Source organism: Ursus arctos, unplaced genomic scaffold (assembly GCF_023065955.2).
Source record: "Ursus arctos isolate Adak ecotype North America unplaced genomic scaffold, UrsArc2.0 scaffold_8, whole genome shotgun sequence".
Taxonomy (NCBI): Eukaryota; Metazoa; Chordata; class Mammalia; order Carnivora; family Ursidae; genus Ursus; species Ursus arctos.
Window position 1 is genome coordinate 58,092,750 of NW_026623100.1, and position 17,445 is coordinate 58,110,194.

Sequence of the window (17,445 nt, forward strand, 5' to 3'; positions counted from 1 at the left end):
TTGATCCAGAGCACTTGACCTATTAAAACACAATTTAATGCAGGAAATGACATAAAAGAATGGGTTTCTGAGGTAAAATCTCTCTCAAATTACCTTACACTCCCTCTTGACTATCAGTGGTAAGAATCTGACTGAATAACATTTTAAACTTTGCTTTTTTCCAGCAGAGACTAACATTTTCTAAAATATGTTTATAGTCTGTCATAAGACAACACTTAACTCTTTTGAGACATATAAGAATAAGAATGCCTACTAATAAAAAAAAAACCTCCAAATAAATATGTTAGTTTTAGCACTATGAAATGACTAGCACTAAATGAAATGAGATGTAAATCCAAGATTTACAACCAGATTACACTGATGTCCAGCCACACAGAATGATAATTACCACTTAGAACCCAATGCTATATTTAAAACCCTTTAAGCATAGAAGAAAAAAATACATCAACACATTCCTCTGCTAAATGCATCTAGAACTAAAGTGCACATAGTACTGTCTTCACGGCATTTTTCTGTTTCTTCAGGTTGGTACATTTTCATAATTTGATAACACAGGAACCTATACTTGCTTTTATTTGCTCTATTTCTGGACATCTAACCCTATACATACTCATTTACAAGAATTTTTTGTCTTCCCTTCTAACTTTGTGACTAGAGATAAGTTTGAAATACAACTAACAGTGGATTCTTAAGACTGGCATTGTAATTCTATATAAGTACAGGATCATTTTTTAAAATGAATTTAGTAAAATAAATGGGAGAATGAGGATTCCTTAAAATGTTTTATTAATTTATGAATCACAAAAATAGCTCTTTAGATGGGCACTTAAAAATGATTTTTTGTCTTTGCAATTCCAATGGAAAAATCTGAGTAAGTTTGATCTGAGGAATTTTCAGTGCCATAAGAGATCATCAGAAAGCACTTAGAGTGACCTTATCATTAAGAAAAACACAGTTGCACTGACATCTTCCAACAACTGATCAAATTAGTTGTTTTAAGCTAACAGATAAAACCCAGTTGTAACTGAATTATGCAAACAATAAACCTGCCCTAACACATCTTTAACTTTTTGTCCACAGTGACCAAAATGCCACTATTTAATATACAAGTCCTTGGTTGGGATATATGTGGATATATAGAATAGATATAATATCTGTATACAATGAAAGCGTACAGTGCATCCTTCTCTAACTCCTTCTGTGGTACCCATGAAGACAGAGGGCATGGTAGGAAGAAAATACCATAAATAAAACTAATACATATATAACAATAAAATAAGAATCAGGAAGACTCTCCACTCTATAAAATATATAGAGCTGAATTGAGACGGATCTTAATGAATATCCATTGTCTTTAAAAATAGAAAGTTGCTCTTTTTGAGATAGCCACATCAGATTCTCTTTCCTTTTTAAACACTCCCAAACCTACTGTATCTGTTTCTATGTTACATTACATTAAGGAAGCATCCCTGCAGTGAGTATGTGTGTGGAAGGGTGGGGTAGTGACCAGCAACATTTGTGCTAAGGGGGACGTGAAATTCTTTGTGGCATAGGTGAGGCAGAGATATTAAAATGAAACAAAACAAAACTAATTGTATTGTATTTCAGTTAGGAATGCTGTCAGATCAGAAGAACTCCTAGTGTTTTAAAAAAAATCAAAAAGTGGATGGTGCTGGCATCTGCAAGGCTATCAGGCATCAAATTTTTGCTCTCCCAACCCCTGCTCTTTTTCTTCTACCATCTTATAAATTTTGACTTATGCATTTGACTTATTTAGTATTCTTCCCATCTAGACATCAGATGTGCATTCAAAGAAGAATGTAGAGGGAAATGACAGGGTCTTTGATAAGAAAATTAAAAGCTTTACTTCAGTGTGGGTCTCATGAACCAGTGCTGAATCACTTTGCCATTCCTAGATGCAAGGTAAGCCAGAATTTGAGTTTGTTTCTGTGTTTGTTTGTTTTAAATTTAACCTCCACAGTGGAAAGTGACAAGGGAGAAGTTTTAATTTCCTATGATTGCCATAGGATACCCAATAACTATAGAAACACTTCAAAACACACTGGTAAACAAGCAAACAAAAACAACCACACTGACCTCTGTCCCATCAAGCCAGTTTCTGTATCCAAGCAGAAGTCTGTACTCTGTTCTCTTTGCCATGAGATCCAGATTAAACTATATATAAGCCAAAAGGCAATTTATTTGCTTCCAAAATACTCAATGCATGATGATGGAGAAAGCAGGGAATAACTGCAAAACCCTTATTTCAAACAAGAAAGAATAAAAACACAGAGCAGACACTGAGCTGTGGGTCACAGAAAGTCCAGGTAGTCAAAATAGGGAGATTTCTCTGTTTTAACAGAAAATGATGTGTCTTGTTTGGCTAAACTCCAATCCCTGGTTCTATCTTCAAGGATCTTGGTTGTCCTTGGTCTTCCATAATTGGTAATTCTGTCCTTTGGGAGGACTTTTTAAGGCATAGTTATTGTTTTTTCACTTTTTATTGCAAGATATATTGCACATACAAAAGATAGTGCACAAGATTAATGTGTAAAATATATTAATAAAATAAGCACTTACATATCTATCCATTATCAAGTACAATTTATAAACTAATATTAGCAACTTTAAAGCCCCTGTGAGTCTCCCAGAAAGATATCTTCTTCTTTCCAAAAACAGTCTATATTGAAATTATCATTAATTTTCCGCTTGTTTTTTATGTTATTGTTGTATCAAAAGCTTTTCCATATATGTGTACATATTATAAACAATTATATTGGTATATTTTGTCTGTTTTTGACTTACATACTGATGGGATTATACTACATTTTGTTGTGACTGGCTTTTTTTCACTCAAGTTTAAATTTTTAGGTTCATTTATATTGATGTGCTTAGCTATAATTTATTTGTTTTCTTGGATATAAATACCAAAATATATTTATCTCTTCTGATGACAAAACTTTTTTTGTTTTCAGTCCGATTATAAATCATGCTTCTATGAATATACTTTTGCATGCATCTTGGTACACATTTTCAATGGATTTTCCATATATTTAGGGATGAGTGTTGATTCTTAGGTATTGCCTATCATCATAGTTACTGTTTTTAAAACTTTTCATAAAAATTTACACTACCATCTGCAATACCTGTAAATTATGAATCCTCTGTTCTCATAAACACAATAATTTGCATTCTTCTGATATTAATAAGGGTGTGTATCTTTTCATGTATTTTTGGACACTTGTGTTTTCTCCTGTTCCATGTGTTCTTGTACTTTGCCCATTTTCATATTGATTGGTTTAAATATATTTAATTTTTTTATTTTATGATTCTTGCTTAAACTCTAGATACTTCTTTGCTTTTCTTGTTTGTGTTGCAAATGTCTTCTTCCAGTTTGGAGGTTGTATTGTTATCGTTTTCCATTTGATTTATTTTTTCCAGAGTTTTTAAAAAAAAATAAATAATGAACATATCTTCTGAATCTTTTACTATAAAATTTACTCCTCTAAAGTTCCTCCTTTTGCCCCATTTGTGAAATTTTTATCTAGCCAGATATCATAAAAAATTCTTCTGTGAAGCTTTGCCTTTCATGTTTAAGTCATTAATCCCATACTAAGTATGAACTTTCTGTTTAGTTTGCCAATAAATGAAGATCACTCAAATAAGAACAAAGGCTTTCCATTCAGAGTTTTCTACAACAAGGGACTCTACCACTGTCACTTTCATTTGTCAGAGACTCAAAGGCAGGCAGAGAGAGGGAAAAGCTTCGTAATAATGAAAAAAATCCATTAAAGTCATGCTCTGACTGGAGATTGTTGAAGACAGGCTATCTAGAAGTGGGACATCTTACGTGATTGGTTTGGGGAGCATATTTGGCTTTCTCTGGTTGATTCAAAGTTGGAAGAGGGGCAAAAAATATGGAAGCTGGGCCCACTGCTGCTGAGATTGTGACTTAGTTTCCTAACTGGCCTGCAGAGATTGTGAGTCTGAATTCTGTTGTTCTACATGGCCCAGTCATTGCCTTTTTGTATATTAAGTCTCTCGGTAGATAAGTCATTTTCCTTCCACCATTTGTTGAAAGTTTTCCTATCTTTTCCCCACTGATCTACATATCCAACTCTTGCAATATCTCAGGTTTCTATATATGTGTGAGTTTAGTCTGGGTCCTCAGCTCTGTTCTATTAGTCAGTTTGTCCTCTTCTGGACCAATAGCGTGACGACTTAATTATTATTGCTTTAGAAACAATATTTGCCACCTAGGAAGTCCTAACCTCTCTTCTTCTTCAAACTATCCTAGCTGCCCTTGGTCTTATATCCATCAATGTAAATTTTAGGATCTATTTTAAGATCCTTAAAATTAATACAATTTCATAGAACAGATATTGCTAAGGTAGTGTGTATTCCTCTCCAAGATTATTGGGTATCTATTTAATTTTTTCAAATATTCTGAAAACCAGTTAAAGATTAACTCTAATGTAACATATGCTTTATTGCTATGGTGAATATCTTTTAATGAAATTTTCTGTGTTTGTTAGTGTGCAATTTATTTATGTATGTATATTTATGTATATTCATCTCACCTCTGGTGTAATTAGTATAATTTCAAAAGTCTAGCTTTAACTTGCATAGTTATTAACTAATTTTGTTTACTTGTCTAAACAATCATATACATATTTGAATAATACAATGCATTTCTCCCTTTAAATCACATGAATTTTAATTTAATTTCTATCTTTTGTTACATAAGACCTCTAGTAAAATATTGAAGACAGTGTTGATAATGGGCTTCTTGTACCGTCTCTGACTTCAAGAGAATTCATTTAACTTTTTAAAATTAAGCAAAGTATCTTCTGTAAGTTTTTATAGATATTCTTTCTTAAAATCTATGTCTTCTATTTCTAGTTTGTTTTTCATTATAAACGTTATTGGAGTTATCAAATTATTTTTTGTATTGAGACAAACATATTTCATTTGGCTTATTATATTAGTATGTTTCCTAATAATAAAACAAATTATCTACTCTGGTATAAGTCCATTATATTTAGTGGCATTTTTTACATTGATGAGTTTGTTTATATTTTGTTTGTATTTTCACATGTGCATTTTCTGAAATTGATATGTAGTTATATTACCCATGCTGTATTTTGTTTTATTTTATTTTGATATATAGATTATGTTAGCCTCATCTATAAGTTGCAGATTTTCCTCTTTTCTATCCTCTGAAATATTAATATAAAATCATAATTATGTTTTTCCTGTTTGTTTATTGCTTCCTGATGTAAAGTTATCTGAGACTGGTATTTTCTTTGTGGGACTATTTTGAACTACTGGTTCAGCTTCCCCAGTGGTTAAAGGATTAGTTTTGAGAGTCTGTATACTTCCCAGAGTAAGTCATTTAACCATATTATTTTTAAAAATTTCCTCTGCACTCACTCTAATAACATCCTTTCAGGAATATATCAGCCAGCCACCTAGTGGAAGCTGCTTTACATTAAATTTATGACATGAGGGGAGATACAGAAATGTGCTTTCACTAGAATGGCCATATACTATGAGTATGGATTGACCTTTTCTGCTGAACCCATAGTATGGCACTATCATACTCCCTGGGTTTAATGAGTCTGGTATGATAAATATTGTTTCTATGAATTTCTTTCATAGCAAAAGAAGTAATGAAGCAGGCTCAAGCCTATTAACTCACAGGTCTTACCATGCACCCCTTGACCCAGAAATAGCTTGACTTAGAAGCCAATTTAATGTTCTACTAAAAGCAAAATAACAGTTCTAGGCGGGATAACAACCTGTGAGTTTGACGTTCTGTTGCAGAACAGGTGGTCTATTATCTAAACCAGTTACCATTCTATGGAACTCTTTCTCCCATGAAAGAATATGAAGGTCTGGAAATCAAAAAGGGGAAGAGGAAATCAGGGAGAGGATGTTAGAAACTAATAACCCGGGGCGCCTGGGTGGCACAGCGGTTGAGCGTCTGCCTTCGGCTCAGGGCGTGATCCCGGCATTATGGGATCGAGTCCCACATCAGGCTCCTCCGCTATGAGCCTGCTTCTTCCTCTCCCACTCCCCCTGCTTGTGTTCCCTCTCCCGCTGGCTGTCTCTCTCTCTGTCGAATAAATAAATAAAATCTTTAAAAAAAAAAAAAAGAAACTAATAACCCACTCTTAAATTCTTGTTTCCTGTCTTCAAGACTTAGTCTTCTACAGTGACATGGACTTCTATTGGGGGATTCAACAATGACTCCATTGACTTGGAAATTAAGATGCTTCTTGGCCATTGAATCCTTATGCCACTGAATTTACAGCAATACAGAGCACTATAGTATTACCTGAGGTTATTAATTCTGATTATTAAATGGAAATGGAGCTACTACTGAAGTATTATGTAGAACACAGGAGATCCTCTGAGACATCTCCCAGTACTTTTATATACACTGGAAATAGTTAATGAACAACCATAGCAGCTCAATGCATCTATGTGCACTATTATTTTTTTAAGAATGTACTTTGGGTCTCAACACAGAGTTTACAAAAAAGCCTTAACTGGTGAAAGTATGGGCTGAAGGGAAATGGAAGTTTAATTGGGTAGTAAAGAAAGAAACAAGGTCTGTAATAGCTTCCCATATTTTATTATTCAATCTATAGTAAGATTACATGCGTATATCTCACTCTCTAGCTCAATTTCGTCTGTTTTTCTCTCCCTTTATACTACTATATTATATGAGGTGTGTTGATAATTAACTTTTAAGTTGACCTCTAAAGAAGAGGTTATCAAGGTGGGATTATGATGTGACAAGAGACCGTCACCCAGAGACCTACTTAACAACTTAAGAACATTATGCCCTACATTGTGTCCACTACAGTGTATTGTCAAATTGCAAGTAATCCTAAAATATATTGTTAAATGAAAAAAATTCAAGTATTTTTGAATGCCCATTTTTGTCAATCATGTGTATGAATGTAGTTTCATAAGAAACTAAAGCATTATATACATTACATATTATATATTTTCATAAGAAACTAAAGCATTACATACTAAGGCATTATATATAGGATTATAACTTGGGATAATTTATGCTAATTTTCTTATAGTTTATAGTCTTTTTTAATTGGTTGGTAAGAAATATGAATTATTTGTATAATAAAATACAATAAAGAGAAAAATTAAAATAATAACATAGCTACAGAATTAAATTTTTGCAGTCATTGATTATGTAACTTAGAATATGAAATGTACATAAAATATTAAGAAGTGAAAAAATGTGTTTATATTGGTATTACTATCATAAATTTAAAGTGTTTTTTTAATTTTTTTTAAGTGTTTTAAATTAAACAATCTTAGCAAACTAGAAAGACCTACGTGAACATGTTAAAAATTAACTTTAGATTACTTTTGGACAATGAAAATGCATGGTATTTGTGTGCGTGTGTGTTTTACTGTGTTTTATGAATGTCAGATAAAGGTTACATATAACTTTGTAATAATAGAACAAATCATTACTATTAATGAGGTTTTTCTCAGAAATAAGTTTTATATTGGGTTGTATGAGTAGGGTGTTGAATTCAAATTAGATATCGTATAGGTAATAATGCATCTTAGCTATACATATGAGTAAAATGAACAAATGCTGCTGCTTCTTCCTTTCTTATGACAAGAATATTTAAAACTTACGGGAAACACATTGTATTCTGCACAGCATAAGCTCCAAATTAATTAGAATTATGGTCACAAATATTTATGTCGTATTAATTATAACAAGAGATTTAGGTATTAGCATATTTTACTATTCAGCATATAAGTGGTAGTAATACATTCCAGTTTTGCTTCTTTGCAGCACTAATTGACCTATTTGGCTTGCCTATTATAGGAGGTATTTTCGCACATATTTCTAGTGATTTCCAAATATTATATTATATTTTGTTTTGTTTTTAGAAATGACCATCTATATTTCAAATTGAGGTATAATTTCAGTCCAATATCAATGACTATTGTGACATATTTTGTTCAATATTTATTTTCAATGTATTTTCATGTATATTTTATGGAAGAAAGCTTAAAACATGTTAAGCTAGAACATATTAGTGATATCTTAAGATACAGTATTTGGTAAATGATTGCTGATAAAATACTTGATAAATCTTAATTATAAAGTGTGTGTGTGACTATCTGTTATCTATATTCAACATTTTCTTAAATGATTTTGACTAAAGTATTATACAGTTTCAAAATATATTGACATCTGGCATTTGTTTAATTATCTAATTAATTCTAGGGTTAATTGATAAGTGAATGTTAGTTATGTCGTATTATTATTAAAAGTGAGGAAAGTTAAGATCATATTCAGCTGGACAAAGAACAATGAAGAAAATCTGTGTTATTTGAGCCTTGAGACCATGAAAACTTCTAAGTAGCTTTAACATATTATATTAACAGGCTGGTGCCACAGTATGCTCTTCTGGTTATTATATTTTGAAATAAATTTAAATGCATTAAAAATAAAATATTATATTAAGATCACTGTGAACAAATGCTAACTCTCTTCACAGATTTTTTTTAAAAAATGAGATCTATACCAACTGATGAATTCTTTGGGATAAAATAGGAGCAACCCGTGCAACAGAGCATTGAGCATTTTTCACTTTTCTGTGTGTGAAGAATCAAGCAGTTGATCACAATAAACTCCAACTCAATTGGCTCAAACATAAAAGGATGTATTATCTCAAATAACAGAAAGTCCATATATAGGATATGTTTCCATGGTGATGAAATTGGGTTGTGGCCCTGATTTGCTGCAATTCTTTTGACTCTGTGCTCTTGCCACATATTGGCTTTGTCTTCAAAATGGAAGCAAGACAAGTCCAACAGCAAAAGGAGAACCATCTCTGATTTGTGTACTTTTAATTTAGTAAACAGTGTTATTGCATTGCGTCAAAAGACAGATATGTCTGCCCGAAAGCTGGTAATGCGTGTGTTGGCAATGCCGTACTCTCTCTCTTGCTAATGCCGAACATTGTTACATAGATGATGATCACCAAATGATTCTAATGTAAATTAGAATGTTTTCTAATTTACACCGGATGTTTTTCCTTTTTCATATATAGTTGGGCCCTACTTTGAGAACCTACAAATAATTTTTACCCCAAAAATCTTTAGGATCCACTAATGATTATTACTCATTTTAGTTATTACATTGAGGATTGAAAAGTGATGACTTCTCATTCTACCATTTCTTTTTTTTTAATAATAATTTTTTTATTATGTTAGTCACCATAGAGTACATCCTTACTTTTTGATGTAGTGTTCCATGATTCATTATTTGTGTGTAACACCCAGTGCACCATGCAGTGTGTGCCCTCCTTAATACCCATCACCGGCCTATCCCAATCCCCCCTCCCCCTCCCCTCTGAAGCCCTCAGTTTTTTTCCCAGAGTCCATAGTCTTTCATGGTTCATTCCCCCTTCTGTTTACCCCCCTTCATTCTTCCCTTCCTTCTCTTACCTATCTCCCTGCTATTTCTTATGTTCCCTAAATGAGTGAAACCATAGGATAATTGTCTTTCTCTCCTTGACTTATTTCACTTAGCATTATCTCCTCCAGTCCCATCCATGTTGCTGCAAATGTTCGGTAATCGTTCTTTCTGATGGTTGAGTAATATTCCACTATATATATGGACCACATCTTTTTAATCCAGTCATCTGTTGAAGGGCATCTCGGCTCCTTCCACAATTTAGCTACTGTGCACAAAGCTTCTATGAACATTGGGGTCCATATGGCCCTTCTCTTCACTACATCTGTATCTTTGGGGTAAATACCCAGTAGTGCAATTGCTGGATCATAGGGGCTCTATTTTTAACTTTTTAAGGAACCTCCACACTGTTTTCCAAAGTGGCTGTACCAATTTGCATTCCCACCAACAGTGTAAGAGGGATCCCCTTTCTCCACATCCTCTCAAACATTTGTTGTTTCTTGTTTTGTCAGTTTTTGCCATTCTAACTGGAGTAAGATGATATCTCAATGTGGTTTTGATTTGAACTTCCCTGATGGCTAATGATTTTGAACATTTTTTTCATGTGTCTGTTAGCCATTTGTACGTATGAATTGAAAAAGTGTCTGTTCATAACTTCTGCCCATTTTATGATTTGTTTATTTGTTTCTCGTGTATTGAGTTTGAGAAGTTCTTTGTAGATCTTGGATACTAGTCTTTTAACTGTAGTATCATTTGCAAACATATTCTCCCATTCCATGGGCTGCCTCTTAGTTTTTTTGACTGCTTCCTTGGCTGTGCAGAAGCTTTTTATCTTGATGAAGTCCCACAAGTTCATTTTATCTTTTGTTTCTCTTGCCTTTGGGGATGTGTCATAAAAAAAGCTGCCGTGGCCGATGTCAAAGAGGTTACAGCCTATGTTCTTCTCTATGATTTTGATGGATTCCTGTCTAACATCGAGGTCTTTCATCCATCTGGAGTTTATTTTTGCGTATGGTGTGAGAGTGTGGTCAAGTTTCATTCTTTTACATATAGCTGTCCAATTTTCCCAGCACCATTTATTGAAGAGACGGTCTTTTTTCCACCGGATGTTTTTTCCTTCTTTGTCAAACGTTAGTTGCCCATAGAACCGTGGGTCCATTTCTGGGTTTTCTATTCTGTTCCATTGATCTATGTGTCTGTTTTTGTGCCAGTACCATGCTGTCTTTGTGATCACAGCTTTGTAGTACAGCTTGAAATCCGGCATTGTGATGCCCCCAGCTTTGTTTTTCCTTTTCAACAATTCCTTGGCGATTCGGGGCTTTTTCTGGTTCCACACAAATTTAAGGGCTGTTTGTTCCAGCTCTTTGAAAAATGTCATTGGTATTTTGATCGGGATGGCATTGGAAGTGTAGATTGCTCTGGGTAACATGGACATTTTAACTATGTTAATTCTTCCGATCCATGAGCATGGAATATTTTTCCATCTTTTTGCGTCTTCTTCAATGTCTTTCAAGAGTGATTTGTAGTTTCTAGAATACAGATCCTTTACCTCTCTGGTTAAGTTAATTCCAAGATAACGTATGATTTTTGGTGCTATTGTAAATGGAATCGATTCCCTAATTTCTGTTTCTTCATACTCATTATTCATGTATAGAAATGCACCTAATTTCTGAGCATTGATTTTGTATCCCACCACATTACTGAATTGCTCTATAAGTTCTAGTAATTTGGGGGTGAGGTCTTTTGGGTTTTCCATATAGAGTGTCATGTCATCTGCGAAGAGAGACAGTTTGACTTCTTCTTTGTCGATTTGAATACCTTTTATCCGTTTTTGTTGTCTGATTGCAGTTGCAAGGACTTCTAGTACTATGTTGAATAATAATGGCGAGAGTGGGCATCCTTGTCATGTTCCTGATCTTAAGGGAAAGGCTTCCAGCTTTTCCCCATTGAGAATGATATTTGCTGTAGGCTTTTCATAGATGGTTTTTATGAGACTGAGGAATGTACCCTCTATCCCTACACTCTGAAGGGTTTTAATCAGGAAAGGATGCTGTATTTTGTCAAATGCTTTTTCTGCATCAATTGAGAGGATCATATAGTTCTTGACTCTTTTCTTGTTGATGTGTTCTATCACACTGATCAATTTGTGAATGTTGAACCACCCTTGCATCCCAGGGATGAATCCCACTTGGTCATGATGGATGATCCTTTTAATGTACTGTTGGATCCTATTAGCTAGGATCTTGTTGAGAATTTTGGCATCCATATTCATCAGGGATATCAGTCTGTAATTCTCCTTGTTGATGGGGTCTTTGCCTGGTTTGGGGATCAAGGTAATACTAGCCTCATAGAATGAGTTTGGTAGTTTTACTTCTGTTTCTTTTTTTTGAAACAGTTTCAGGAGAATAGGTATTATTTCTTCTTTGAATGTTTGGTAGAATTCCCCGGGGAATCTGTCAGGGCCTGGACTTTTGTTTTTGGGGAGGTTTTTGATCACTGCTTCAATCTCTTTATAATTAATCAGCCTGTTTAAATAATCAATTTCTTCCTGTTTCAGTCTTGGTAGTTTATAGGTTTCCAGGAAGGCATCCATTTCTTCCAGGTTGTTTAATTTATTGGCATAAAGCTGTTGATAAAAGTTTCTAATTATCCTTCCTATTTCATTGGTGTTGGTTGTGATCTCTCCCCTTTCATTCATAATTTTATTAATTTGGGTCCTTTCTCTATTCTTTTGAATTAGTCTAGCCAGTGGCTTATCAATCTTATTTATCTTTCAAAGAACCAGCTTCTGGTTTTGTTGATCTGCTCTACTGTGCTCCTGGTTTCTAATTCATTGATCTCAGCTCTAATCTTGATCAACTGCCTTCTTGTGCATGGGTTAGGCCTGTTCTTCTGCTCAAGCTCCAGCTTCTTGTGGTGAGAATATAAAAACTTCATTTTAGATTTTTCTATTCTTTTGAGTGAGGCTTGGATGGCTATGTATTTTCCCCTTAGGACTGCCTTTGCAGTATCCCATAGGTTTTGGACTGATGTGTTTTCATTCTCATTGGTCTCCAAAAATTGCTTAATCTCTTTTTTAATTCCCTGGTTTACCCAATCATTCTTGAGCAGGATGGTTCTTAGTTTCCAAGTGTTTGAGTTTCTTCCAAATTTTTCCTTGTGATTGAGTTCTAGTTTCAAAGCATTGTGGTCTGAGAATATGCAGGGAATAATCTCAGTCTTTTGGTATCGGTTGAGACCTGTTTTGTGACCCAGTAATGGTCTATTCTGGAGAATGTTCCATGTGCATTGGAAAAGAATGAGTGTTCTGTTGTTCTAGGGTGTAGTGTTCTATATATATCTATGAGGTCCATCTGGTCCAGTATGTCATGCAAAGCTCTTGTTTCTTTGTTGATTTTCTGCTTAGGTGATCTGTCCATTGCTGAGAGTGGAATGTTGAGGTCCCCTACTGTCAATGTATTATTATCTATATATCTCTTTATTCTGGTTAAGAGTTGGCTTGTGTATCTAGCTGCTCCCCTGTTGGGGGCACAGATATTTATAACTGTCATATCCACTTGTTGGGTACATCCTTTATGAATAATATAGTGTCCTTCTGTATCTCTAACAACAGTTTTTAGTTTAAAATCTGATTTGTCTGATATGAGAATTGCTACCCCAGCTTTCTTTTAAGGTCCATTGGCAGTAAAAATGATTCTTCATCCCTTCATCCCTTCACTTTCAGCCTGGACGTATCTTTAGGTTCAAAATGAGTCTCCTGTAGACAGCATATGGATGGGTCATGTCTTTTTATCCAATCTGCACCCCTGTATCATTTTGTGGGAGCATTTAGGCCATTCATATTGATAGTGATTATTGAGAGATATGATTTTAATGATGTCATGTTGCCTGTGAAGTCTTTGTTTCTATAGATTGTAAATTTCTGTTCTGTATCACTCTTGGGGTCTTTTTACTTTTATAGAACCCCTCAATATTTCTTGTAGGACTGGCTTGGTGGTTACATATTCTTTCAGTTTCTGCCAGTCTTGGAAGGTCCTTGTCTCTCCATCAATTCTGAATGACAGCCTTGCTGGATAAAGGATCCTTGGCTGCATGTTCTTCTCAGTTAGAGCTCTGAATATGCCATGCCAAACTTTTCTGGCATGCCAGGTCTCTGTAGACAGGTCTGACATTATTCTGATGTTCCTCCCTCTGTAGGTGAGGATTCTCTTCCCCCGGCCACTTTCAAGATTGTATCCTTGGATCTAATACTTGCAAATTGCACTATTATGTGACGTGGTGTAGGTTTGTTCTCATTGATCTTGGGAGGGGTCCTCTTTGCCTCTTGGACACAAATGCTTATTTCGTTTGCCAGATTAGGGAAGTTCTCAGCTATAATTTGTTCAGATATCTCTTCTAGACCTCTCTCTTTCTCCACCCCTCAGATGCCGATGATTCTGACATTGGAATGTTTCATTGAGTCAGTAATCTCCTGTGATCTACATTTTTGAGATTGGATTTTTTGGAGCCAAGTTTCCGTTTCTTCCTTCTTTTTCATCATCCCATCTTCCAATTCACTAATTTATTCTTCTGCCTCATTTACCCTGGCCATCAGAGCATCCAGTTTAGACTGCCTTTGATTCATAGTATTTTTAATTTCTGCCAGGTTCATTTTTATTTCCACCCTTAGAGATTCTATATTCTCGTTAATATTTTTTTCAAGCCTGCACATCATCTTGACCATTGTTACTCTGAACTCCATTTCTGACAATTTGGTTATATCCATATCCATCAGTTCTGTGGTAGAGGCCACAGTCTCTGTCTCCTTTCTTTGCTGAAGATTCCTCCTCCTCGTCATTCTGATAAGGAGAGGTTGCAGGGATGTACAGAGCCCAAATTATTGACAAGGACCCAGGCAGTGTGCACTTGTTTTATAGGGACCTTAGGGATGTGGGCTTCTTGATTTTTCAGCCTGCTTCCTGGGGGAGGGGCCTGCTGCGCTGATACTCAAGCAACCCTTTTTTGGGTAGAGTTGCCCAGTCCTCTGCGAAGGGGGTGGGGATGGACATAATGTGAACAGGTATTTCCTGGCTTTTGTTCTCTGGCGGCTTTCCCTGGCGGTTTTCTGTGCCTCTTCTGAGAGTCAGAGCAGGAGTGGCCGTATCCTAGCCTCTGTCTCAGAACAGAGATGGAGATGTTCGTTTGTAGAGATCCAGATGTATCCTCCTATGTCTCGGGCTGATTTCGCGGGTGTTCAGGATGGTCTGGTAGATATCCAGCTCAATTCAGGGGACCAGCTGAAAAAAGGTCCCCTACTCCTCCGCCATCTTTTTCCCTCCCCTACCGTTTCTCTTTTGTATGATAAGTACCATTCTGTAAAAAGTGTTTACACCCTGTCCCCTTGCTATTCTCTCATTCTTTCTTTTTCTTTCTTTCCCTTTCTTTTTCTTTCTCTCTCTCATCCTTTAAAAAAGTATATATTATACTATGAACCCATAAATCTTTTTCTGTAGTTGTTAATATGTTCCAATTCTGTGTGTGTGTGTTTTAAATTCAGTTAGCCCTAACTGTTTTATTTGAAGTTCAGATTTTCTCAACTTGGCCAGTGGGAAAGCCTTTAAGTTTCTTTATATAATTTTGACATAACTTGTTAAGTCTTAAACACTTCTGGGCTTACCTTGTACTTCTCTGACCCTAGAACTGAATCATCCATTTGCCAGTGTCCTCTTTTTGGGAAATGTCACCTGGAAAGCAAGATCTCAGCACTATGTGTGCTTACCAGTACTGAGGTGTCATGTCTCTTAAGTGATTTTATGGTCCACACTCAGACTGCTTTTTTTTCCATTCAAATCCAACAGCATGGAACTTTTATTTTTCTATATTCCATATTTGTCTCCTTTGTCTTTTCTAGGCAGATTGATACACATGGCTACAAAAATGTTTGCATGGCAAAATGTACTTTAACAATTGTTAATGTCATTAAACAGAGCAATTTCAAAATATCAAAACTGTTCAAGTAGAATCTGAATGAATATCATTATTTGGATAAATAACATTTTTAACATCATATTTATAATAATATAACTACTCATAAATAATAAAGATATATCAGTTTCACCATCAGTCCTTTCTTTTATAAAACCCCAAAAAATGCTTAAATTGAAAAGTGATGTTAATTTAATTTCAATATATACTGGTGACTTTTTGAAATTGTAAAATATAAATAATGTTATTTTTACTTCCTGATTTATTTGGTATTACTAATTTCCTTAGAACACAACTTAGAAATAATACATACTTGGTGACAAAGATGGATTGTTTTGAAAAGAAATTGTATCAGTCCTGGTAAGAGTTTAAGAATATTAAGGAGAACCATAAGAACAAATTGAACTGGTAAATAAATAGAAATTGCCCTTTCCAGACCAGAGAAATCATTTATGATAACCTTAAATATCCCATTATACTGTGCACCCTAATGAACTTCAAATAGATCAGAAATGTAAATGTTAATAAAAGAGACAATACAAATTCTGAAAGAAAGCTTGAGTGCATGCCTTTAAAACCTAGATTGAAGAAAGTCTTTCAAAGTATAACTTCAAGACCAGAAGACCCTAGGTTAATAAATTTGGTTATGAAAACCCAAAAGAGTTTTGTAGCAAAATGCACCATAAGCAAAGATAAAAGATAAGCAATGAACTGGGATAAAATTTCACAATCTATGTAACAGATAGAAAACTGATCTTCCTTGATGCAAATTAAAATGTACCATGGTGCCTTTTCTCACCCACCAGATTGGCAGAAATTCAGAAGCTTGATAACAGTCTGCTGGTGAGGGTTGGTAAACAGGAACTCTCATACATTGCTCCTGAGAGTGCGATATGATAAAACTTTATAGGTTTATGGAGAATTTGGCAATACTGAACCAAATTATGTGTGCATTCCTCTTTGTTCCAATAAGTCCTTTTCTAGTATTTTACCCAAATGGTTAACCTCTGCAAACTCAAAATATCATAGGCAAAATGACATTTATAATTGTTCTCAGGTGTGGTACAGCAAAATAAAGATAAAAAGTTAGGAAAGTTGGTTATTTTTGCAGCTTTAGCATTATTAAGTGGGATGGCTTTAAACAGAAAACTGCCAATCCTTGGATCTCAGTATTATAATCCAAAAACTAAATACATTAGCTTAAATATCTTCCATAATAAAGCTGTTTTAATGGCTACATGAAGTATTAGTCATGAAACTTTTGTTATTGTAATGTCATATTGCATTTATTTTTTATTGTTATTCATATTCTTACTATATTTAATAATTCTAGATTTGATATGTTTACCTGGATTCATATGGAAATTGTATGCTTTGTGTAAAGCAGTCAGTTGGGAGAAGTAGGAACTCATTATGATGTCCTTGCGACCTGCTTTACTTAGGACATTCTCACCTTATAATTTTACAGGTTATCATTGTTATATATATTCTTTTAAATATTAGCTGTAACTATCTGTATTTAATTTCTTTCCTGCCAGGTGAAATCATTTCCTCTCTGCACTTGCAGAGTTGATCCCAGGCACATTCTTTGACATGTGATCTTGCTCAGTAATGGAAAATGCCTATGGGAGACCCCTGGATGAAACAGACTTGGCCTAGCAATGAAATTCGCTGCCCGAATTACTTACAAGTTCACCTGTTTACAAGGTATTTTGATTAACTTTCCCCTAATTCTTACCACCTGAGTCTTCTACCGCAGGTTGAGTTGGTAGTTTCCATCAGAACAAAACCAGCTAGGTAGCTAAGTTGGTAAGTAATCCTCTGAGAGAGCAGGGTTGAAGTGTGGAAGATGAGCTTGGGAAAAAGAGCAACTCTCCTCTGTCCCTCCTTATACTTCCTCCACCACTGTGAGTAATTGTCCTTCTCAATCTGGATCCTGCAGCTAAAGTCAGATGGACAGATGGCTACAGTGCCTGGATTTTCCAGATAATCCAAATATAAGT